Below are 10,432 nucleotides of genomic sequence, written 5' to 3' on the forward strand. Positions count from 1 at the left end.
TGGTCTTGCAAGATTAGAAAATAAAAATATTCATGTGATATTGACGTGTGTGTGTGTGTGTGTGTGTGTGTGTGTGTGTGTGTGGTTTCCTCCAAGACCACAAAATAAAGCCACCCTAGTGGCCTCCGTTGCCATTACTGGTTTCTGGGTCAAAGCTGTATTGGAAGAGACCGGTGCTTAAGGCCGCAGCTCCCCGTCTCGAGAGCAGACATCTCCAGAAAGCCCGAATTGGCCAAGAAGGTGCCGTTCAGCCCGAATTCTCATGCACACGTGACCGGTGGTCACTGTCAATTTTGCAAAGAACAGCATTTCTCGACATGACTTCCGGCTTCCCCGGTAGTAGATGCTTTGCTAGTTCACAAAGGAAAGGCCGTCCCCTCCCACCGGCGGCGCAGCACGCGGGCCCGGTGCAGCCTTGGGAATATGGATGAGGGGATGACGAAGATTGATTTGTCTTTAGAGGATTGAAATGTGAGCAGCTGCCGGAGCAGCACTAAAAAGAATTAGACTCATCAAGCATAGTGATTCATAATGATAGCTTCGCTTGCTCTTAGAATATTAAGGGAATCAACCATCCTCCTAATTGCCGAAAAGGACGTCCCCCCGCCCCCTCCCCACACAACATCTCTCTTTCAGTTTCTCAATATATCGATTTTTATATAGACAGATAGATCCCGACATGGCCCTCTCACTGGTGCAAGCATAAATGTAGCCAAGAAAAATTAAGATGAGCTAATATCTTGGATTAATGCTGGTTTCTATGCCTGAACCTGGAGCATAAATATCCCTTTAAAAGTAATACTGTCTGAAAATAAGATCAACTCCAATTTCAAGGCACTTTGTTAATGAAAAGTATTGATTTTTAGAGCCTCGGGGCCAAACCACGGCCCATGTGTAATGACTGACGTCCGTTCTGCAGAGAATCCGCACTGCCCTTCCCTTCTCCTTCGCCTCCTCCTCCCAGCCTCAGGCCTCCACTCTGTCTCTCTACCTTCTCTTCCTTGTTGATCTCATTCATTCCTACAAAGTCGGCTGTCACTTCCAGGCAGATCTGTCACTTCCAATTCATTATCTTGATCTGTCGATACCTCCCTTCCTGGTGTCCTTGCCCAGCTCACCTGGCCCTTCGACCCCTACCCCTTCCCGAGTGTTTCTTTCGGGGTTCCCGCTCCACCTCTCCATTCACACAGTTATCCGTCCCCCTCCATCCTTCCTCTCCTGGGGAAAGTGAGGTGGAGGCCAGGCCACCCGCCCGGCTCCTTCCTGCTCCCCTGACTCATGTGTTCTTTCTTCTTGCACAGCAGAGCGCGCCAGCTGTGAGCATGAGGACCGGCCCTGCTCCGTCTCAGGTGCCGGATCCAACAACGGGCCCTGGTACTGTGAGAGGGTGTGCGAGGCGGGCAAGACGGGGGAGGTGGAGGGAAGAGAAGAGGACACTGCTCAGCCAGTGTGACCCATCACATCCACTGTTGGGGTGAAATCTAGCCCCACAGGATCACACGTGCTGCGGTAGACTCGGGGTTGTTATTCAGTGAAATAGGAATCATGTAATACCAGGTGACTCCTCATGTCTTACTGAAAATCTTTTTAAATCCAGTGTTCTTGCTTAACTTCCACGTGTTTATATTTAGCTCCCCAGCCCCATTCTAGCTCCGTAAAGAACAGCTGACGGCCAAGCTTTCTGATGCCCCGAGAGGGTCTAGACTCGTTGGGCCAAGAAAATAGTCAGGACTGACTCAGAAGGCACTCTGTTTGATCAGCTGCTACTCTGGTTGACGTAATCAACCAGTGGGCCCTCTTAATTGATTTGCAATCATAACCGGAATGAAACTATTACCAATATTACTACTTGGGTCATAGAGACAACCCAACAAAGGAATGAAATAAACAAACGCTGTAACAACCCATGAGGTGAATGCGTGGGCTGAAGCCAGGCACTTCTTCATCGTCATCATAGAAAACCGCTCGTGTTGACAAATGGCCCGCATCTCCCTGGAGGTCCCCCCCACAGGGAGCTGCCTCTGGCCGCGTGTGATTCAACCTCACGCCTGGAGTAGGACGTGCTCTCTAAGGAAGGACCCGGGACCACAGTCACTTTCATTTGCAGGTGAAGCGGAGGCACCAGGCTGGACAATAGCACTGTCCAGTGTGCGGGGCAGTTGATGCCCAGAAAACACAGGCCAACTGCCATGGATCACTCACAGGAAGACATCGGGGCCCGGGGAAAACCGGGAGCCCATCGTCCGAGGCCGCAGCTCCCGCCACACCCCCAGGACAGGAAGCCTCTTCGAGGTGGCGTGGGCGGAAACCCACTTTCCACGTGGGCTTCCTCCTCCCACGTGGGATGTGGCGCGGACAGTTTCACAACATGAGTTAGGGGGCGTGGTCCGTAGGACAGAAGCCTGACTATGTGACTTACAGTCGATAAACCTTTGCTGAATGAGAAAGGGAACCAGAAGGTGCAAGTGACTAAAAGCAGGGCCTTTTCCGAGGGGAGGGAAGACCGGAGTGGCCAGGAGGTGGTAACCGAATCCCGTCACTGCGGTTTCTGAACCTGAAAGCCACCCTGACCCCATGTCTGCACGGATGGAGCCTGAACTGTGGGTGCACCCGGCCGTCCGGGCCTCGCGCGGTGCCTGGAACACCTCACTCATGTGCTCACTGTGCTGAGGAGCCTGGAGTGGTTGTCCACGTCTCTTCCTTGGGAAGACGTGACTGTTGAGTAGTGATGCGATGGACACGCGTGACTTGGCCCCCTTCCCCTGGGTCTCCTTTTCTTTAACTGTCTGTGGGGCGGGACTTCCCCTGCATGGCGGGTGATGGCGGTCCCCTCCACGCTGCCCTGCAGACACCTCCTGGGCTCAGGGACTGGCGGAACGTCAGGTAAATCTCACAGACGTACGGCCGGTGGGCCTCCCGAGGCCCGGGGACGATCACTTCCACTTGACCCCTCCTACAGCACGTTTGGGGAGCGGGACATGTTCGATGCATGAGCCCAGGGCGCTGAAAGTTCAATCTTGTTGTCTTGACTCTGGAGTTATTTCAGGCCATAAGCCGCTGCCAATGTTTCCAGCACGACGAATGACGGGAGGGGGTAGGCCTACAGGAAGTGCACACGTGGGAAAAAATGATGTTTTCCACCGTAAGTGTTTCTTATGCTTTCACTTTGGGGATTAATCAGCCTTACAACCGAAGAGCATGCAGAGACCTCAGCAAGGTCAGGGGTCATGAAGGCGTCGCTGGAACCGTCCATGCTGGAGCCTTTCCAGGCAGCACGGGCGGTGGTTGCGTTCTGGCTGTTTATTGTTGTGTTGTTGTCCTTGCCTCACCCTCTCCTGAAAACCACCCAGAACTGGAGAGCTCACTGCTCCCCGAGCAGCTCCTTCCCCTTCCAACAGCTCTGCCTCTGCTTCAGAAAACGCTTTTACTGAAACCAAGTCTTTCCCTCTCGCACCCACTCCCAGCCAGACCGGAAGCAGCTCTGAATGAGAACGAGAGACATTCCTGAAGACCCCAATCCACTCTGCTGTAAGAGAGTCAGGGGCAACGGCTGAGGCCAACGGAACTGGCAGACTTGCCGTTTGAACTGAGAGCATCATCCCCGAGGAACATTCACACACACCTCCCGACAAGGTGCTGTAGTTATTGAAACGGACGGTTGTCAGACAGGAAGGTCTAGGCGTCCACACTCATTTAGCAAACTCACAGAATCGGGAATACCATCGGCCGTCTCGGCGCGCTCACACACAGGGCTCGTTAGCTGGTCCCCGAAGAAAGGACTCTCCTTGATGGACAGATGAGAATAATGTAGTTCCGAACCTTAAGGTTCACCTGAGAAAATGGTCTTCATCCCAACTCCCTTTTTAAATATCTGTCTTTTCTCTCTCCCTGGCTCTCGTCACTTTATTTTCCTGCTCCCAAGTCAAAGGGGCAAAATAAGTCTCTACAAAGACATCCTCAAGGGTCCCCCACAAATACCAATTCCCACCAACACTGCCTGGAAGGGCCCCGAGAGGGGCAGGGTCTGGCAGGTCTTCTCATTCCAGCTGGGAGTCGCATCACCTGCGAGATCTGGGTAAGTGTTGTCCTCTTACTGGGCCTCTGCTGGGTCCCGAACTCGGGGAAAGTGGGTGGAGATGACCACCCGTGACCCTCCCGGGGACCTCTGATGCTCGAGATGCAGCCCTTTCACCTGTGCTCCAGAGCGCCGCTAGAGGTTTGCGGTGAGACAGGTGGGGGGCAGAGGTTGGTATGTAAGGTTGCATTAAACCAGCGTGGGCCCTGGACTGGCAGCAACGGCAGCACGTGGGAGCTCACGAGAGAAATTCACAGTCGCGGAACCATCTAGACCTCCTGAATCAGAAGGCGTGGGTGCAGCCCAGCGCACAGGAGCATCTGCTGCAGTGAGAACCCTTGCCTGGCCGGCGTGGCTCAGGGGTTGAGCATCGACCTAGGAATCAGGAGGTCACAGTTCGATTCCCTGTCCAGGGCACACGCCTGGGTTGCAGGCTCTACCCCCAGTAGGGGGCGTACAGAAGGCAGCCGATCCATGATTCTCTCTCATCATTGATATTTCTATCACTCCCTTCTTTCCGCTCTGAAATTAATAACAAAAAAAAGTGAGAACCCCTACTCTGGCCATGGGACAATCGCAAAAAGCTTTGCAAGTTCAGAGTCTGGACTACCGCGTCCCCAAAAGGCAGCCACCATGCAACCCACAAAGGCGCAGGATTCTCCCACAGACAGGGCTGCCATGAGGAGTGGGAGCCTCTGCCGTTTGCAGCATTGTGAATTTAAACTCTCTCTTAATTGTGTGATAACAAAGCTGCTGCCTGGGGAATAATGGGATGCAGTCGCTTCCCTCAGGGGCGATATTTCATCCAGGCTTGATGGAGCAATTTGAAAAGATCATTAAAGAGACAAGCTGCACGGCAGAGGGTGGCAAAAGTGTGATTCTCCTCGGAGATGGAATCTCCAACCATCACGTGTTTCCGAATGTGTGTCTCTGGTCCATGGAAACTCTTGGCTGATAGTGGAGTTTCAGCTACTGTTTCAGATACACATGGCGGGTACCTCCACACACACACCTCTTTAAGGATTTTGAAAGTCTCTACATTTTTTAATATTAAAAAACAACATCATCTGATTTGACTATCTTCCCAAAGGAAGAGTTTTTTCTTTACTCAATTGAACACATGCGAGTAGCAGTAGCAGAAGAAAAAAGAGGCAGAGACGAGGAGGGGGAAGGGGAGGAGGAGGAGGAAAGGGGAGGAGGAGGAAGGGAGAGGAGGAGGAAGAGAGAGGAGGAGGAGGAGGAGGAAGGGGAGGAGGAGGAAGGGGGAGGAGGAGGAAGGGGGAGGAGGAGGAAGTGGGAGGAGGAGAACCAGCAAAGAAGGAAGCAGTCTCAGAAGATGAGTGCAAAGGAGGTAAAATCCCCTGAAAGCCCAGAACTCAGAGAAAAGCGCCGTTTCCGGTGCTCCCGTCGTGGAGACGGAGGGCGGGATGGGTACGTTCGTGGCACCTGAGTGACAGCAGGTGCACAACATCGGAGTCGTCTGCACAGGCTATTCTCAGATCTGCTTCTGCTTCTCAGACCGTGTCAGAGACGGCCTGAGTGAATGACTACATCCGCTCCACTTTCTACCGCTACGAGTGTTTCATTGTCTACATGGGCTGCGTTAGGTCATTTACCAAGTTTTGTGGTTCTGTTCTTGGCTGTTGAAAACAAGACTGCTCCCACCATGTCCGGGTTTCTCGGCAGACCCCCTGCACTGCCTGGGGACTGTCACTAGAAATCTGGCCGCTGGGGCCAATGATAGTCACTTTCACATTTCCCGCCTGAGGCCGACCCCCGTTACAGAGGGATGCTGACGAGCACCCCGCAGGGACAGGAGAAGTGCCGCCCTCCACGCCCTCAGCTACACTCGCTGTGTCAATGTTCTAACCTGGGCCCTGACCAGCCTTCCAGGCCTTCCCCCCGCGTCCCCTCCGGCCCACCAGGTCTGACAAACTCAGTAAAACGAGGAAATGAACGCTCGTTCTGTCTCCCCACATGGAGACTGAGCTGGGCAGACTGGGAGCAGCGTTAATGAGGGCGGTTCTGGGAGGCTGGGGCGCTGGGCGAGGAGGCCGAGGAGTGCGGTGAGTAGAACCGCCTGCTGAGAACGCCGCGCAGAGGAGCGGCTGTGACGCGCCCTCGGTCACGGGAGCCGGCCCACGTTCCTGTCCTGCGCTGGGACAGACAGTGGACAAACTCCCCACGTCTCGGCTTCTCAAATGTGGAGGAGGTGACCCCTCAGAGGAATGACAGGCCGTCCGTTGTAGGAGCGGCGAGAAGGTATTTGAGCGCAAAGCCTGGCACGCGATGAAGTGACCTTTAACGCTGGCCTCCGGGACCCCCGTCAAAGCCGAGCAGTGAGGCTGGGAAGCGGCTGCCCTGAAGGCCTGGGTGCTGGGGGCTGTGCTGAACGGTGCCAGGTGTACAGTGACCTGAAAGGCATGCAGCTGTGGGAACCTGCCTCCTCTCGCCCAAGGCCCCGCTGGGCTCTGAGGTCGGTGGGCTCCTCGTGCGCTGATGGGCCCAGCGAAGGCAGAGACAAGGCTCCCTCCTGTCCCAGGTCCAGAGTTGGTGCATCAGGATGAAAACTGAGCCCAGCCACGTGGCTAAGGGGGTGAGTGTTGACCTATGAACCAGGAGGTCACGGTTCTATTTCCAGTCAGGGCACATGCCCGGGCTGTGGGCTCGATCCCCAGTGTAGGGGGCGTGCAGGAGGCAGCCGATCCATGATTCTCTCTCATCACTGATGTTTCTCTCTCTCTCCCTGTCCCTTCCTCTCTGAAATCAACAAAAAATATTTTTAAGAAAAGATGAAAATCAAGACTTCAAAAATGAAAACCAAATGGTCAGCATGTCTCTCTTAAGGCATGTTCTTGGCAGGACCTCGTGTCCCCTTACATGAGAGGACATGTTGTAGTTTACACACATTGTCATGTAGATATGTTGTTGTCATATCTGTGTCTGCGAGTGGAGATGTATAGAACATATCTCCCAGCACACCCTGAGGCGGGACAGGGCTGGCCTCATCCTCTCCAGTGCACAGAGCAGGGGCGGGAAGCTGGGGGAGGAAGAAGTTCCCTGCCTCCGTCCACCGAACCCCAGGACCCTCCTTGGTTTCAACGCCCACATCTGTGAGAGCTTTCCACAGAGCTTCTCAAGGCCAGACAGGGAACGTGTAATCTACACTCTCTCTTCCGAGCTCATCTAATACTTTCTTTGCAGACCCAGGTATTAGCAGACGACCATGTGGAAGCCGGTAAGTAGATGAATTGCTCTTGTCCCGCATTACCTGATGGATCAGGAGGGATTAACAGGTCATCATCCGTCTTCCCCGGCCCCCAAACCCCGGTGTTATTTTTGCCATTTTGTTTAAGCCAAGCTGATGTGCTTACATGACTTAGGCTCTTTGGCAATGCAATCCATTTGCTTTATCCATTATCCATTCAGAATGATTGATGCGGTACAAATACACAATAAAAACTAGTAATTACCAAGGAAACAGATCCCCTGCCCAGTCCAGGCTGACTGAGAGCGGAGTGCAGGGCACACTGAGGAAGAATCTGACGCACACATTGTTTGATTAACTTGTTAGAGTCCCCAGGTCTTTCCCAGGATGGAAGTGCGATCTGATTGGCTGAGTTGGCGCAGGGCCTGCCCGTGGCCATCTGTGCTCCTGCTGTGCCCGTATTGACTTCCCCTCCCCCCTGGCGCTTATTGAATAAGTAATGCTTGCGGGAGGGGGGCATCTTCAGGAGGCCTTAGGCAGAAGGACTGTGCGGTGTATCAGTGGGAAAGTGTGGCCAGTTCCCTTTGCTTCTTCTGGAATGAAGATGGTGCGAAGAAATCGATGGCTATTACACCGCTGAGGACATGGGCATTTTTTAAAGATTTCTCAGAAGTCATTTCCAGACCTGAAAGTGGAGGGAGACGGGGAGCTGCCTCGACCTTCCAGAGCTTTCCCTTAAAATTCCCCAAAGACGAATGAGTCACGCAAATGGAAAACATGTTTTTCTCAGACGGAGTGGAAGTGGAGAAGAGCGAACGTGTACACGTGGGTGCTGTGATGTATTACTGATGAGGAAACAATTGGAGGCAAACTCGCCATTTTCAGACATATTGCATACGGAGAGGAAGCCGGGTACGGAGAGCGATTTTAAGGGTCTGGGACACTTAGACACGGGGCTCCAGCTCCATGTCCCTAAGCCACGTCGCAGCAGGAAGCGTGTGAAGCCAAGTGACATGTACCAGCCTTATTACCATGCAACGCCCTTGCTGTCTGTCCTCTTGATTTAGACCTGAAGGTTCTCCGGATCCTAAAGCTGCCAGCTAACAGCTCCCCAACCGGAAGAAATGCCCCCAGCTAATCCTTTATGAAAGGGGGGGTGCGGTCTGTACCCCGTTTGTGTTTCTTATGTCCATTCTGCACACACAGGTGCTGTGGGGGGACCCTTGTCATTCCACGTCTTTAGAGACTGTCCTGAATTTCTAAGAAAAAAAAATTGGAAAAAGCCCACGTTTTTCTGAGCCCAAGTTCACCCCTGGTAAACTGCTCTGCCCCAGAGAGATAAAAGAGGGGGGCCCGGGGCCCGCAGCACCCACAGGGGAACGGAACAGGCCTGCCTGGCTGCTGTCCCCTCGTGACTTCCCTCTTTGCTAATTTTCATTTAGACACTCCTTTACTTCAGAAAATTGCTTCCAATTTCTAAAATTCTCGAGAAACCGCTCCTAAGGTGGAAAGAAATATCTTCCTTCCTTCCGAAGGGCAATTTACTTTCAAGTATTTTACAGTGTGGTAGGCCTGCCACTCAATCTGCAATTTGTCTTCTCCGTGAATGTTAATTTGGAGTCTTGGCAGAGACTGGGTATTTTGGGAGGCGCGCGCACACTTTTCAAGCAGAAGGAAGTCACCTGCATCTATAAATACAGCTTCTGTTGCTGCCACCAACCCCGTCACAGGGAGGAGAACAATCCCTTCCTTCTCCTGACAGATTTCCAGGACCTGAGCCTCGCTTTGTGATGCTGTAATGAGTCACAATTGCCATCCTGTGCCCAGGCCTGGGGTCTCCATGGCACCTGGAAATGAAGGCACCATAGCAACAACCCTCCAAAAGCAAGGAGAGGTGACTTGGCGTTCTCAGTGAAAAAGGGCTCAGGTTGGTGTCTCTCTCTCTCTCTCTCTCTCTCTCTCTCTCTCTCTCTCTCTCTTTCCTTCCTCCGTCTCTCTTTCTCTCTCTGAGTGAAAGCTGCGCAGGTGGACTGGGTTGAAGACAGAAAGTGGTGAGTGGTGGAGACCAGACCAGGATCCCATGCCACCTCCCAGGCCAGAGCTAAAATGTAAGGAATGAAGTTGTGTGTTCACCAAGGCATTAGCCCCCGGCCTTGGATTTGCAAAGGCACTAAAAGGAGAAGTGACTGTTTTATTGCCATTGATCCCGTGAGCTGCTGAGTCGCAGAGTTACTGTCAGATTTATGATTCGGGGTGAACTCCCTGGTGGCTACCCTGAGAGCTCTCTCTACTAATTTAGCATTTATGACCTGTCACGAATAAACTTTGCCCATCTTTTAATGCTTCGCCCAGAAATATAACTTCTCATTTAAACATGTATTCATCTCACTATGAGGTAAGATCGCGGACACGGTCAGGATAAATACAAAACATGCTGGGGGTCTGTCTCCTGGGAAACAGCCAACATCAATGCTGTTTTCCAGGTCAGGTGTGTCTGCAATTAGGGAGGCCACTGGGTCTGCTTTTAAGGTTCCTACCGCTTCTGCTTGGTAATCTGATCTTTTAGTCCACCAGCATTTAGTGGTTCTCAACCTTCCTAATGCCTCCACCCTTTAATACAGTTCCTCATGTTGTGGTGCCCCCCAACCATAAAATTATTTTTGTTGCTACTTCATAACTGTAATTTTGCTACTGTTATGAATCATCATGTAAATATCTGATATGCTATATGTGTTTTCCGATGGTCGTGACCCACAGGTTGAGAACCGCTAATTTTAGACTCTCATAAAACACTTATTCCCACATGGTAGGAGTGGGCGCGCCGGATGAAACCCACAGGAAGTGCTGTCACAGCTTCCCCTGTCAGGGCCTATGTAACTGCAGAAAGACAGCACGTGCTCACTCTGAGTGAATAGAAATACTGCGCCGCTACTAAGACACTGTAACTGTGATGGGCCCAGGGCTGCTTCCAACTCCCGGCTACTGGAAATCCCGCTGCCGTGAGCATAAGGGTGCATGATTTTTTGGAATCAGTGTTTCAGTTCCCTCAGACACACTCCCAGAGGTGAGACCGCTGGGTCCCAAGGCTAAGCACCGAAGGTGAAGCAGAGACCTGAGGTGGCGGCTCATACATGGGAGGGGATAGAGCA

The sequence above is a fragment of the Myotis yumanensis genome, unplaced genomic scaffold (assembly GCF_028538775.1).
Source record: "Myotis yumanensis isolate MYYU_CA2020_CCGP unplaced genomic scaffold, mMyoYum1.0.hap1 SCAF_6, whole genome shotgun sequence".
NCBI lineage: Eukaryota > Metazoa > Chordata > Mammalia > Chiroptera > Vespertilionidae > Myotis > Myotis yumanensis.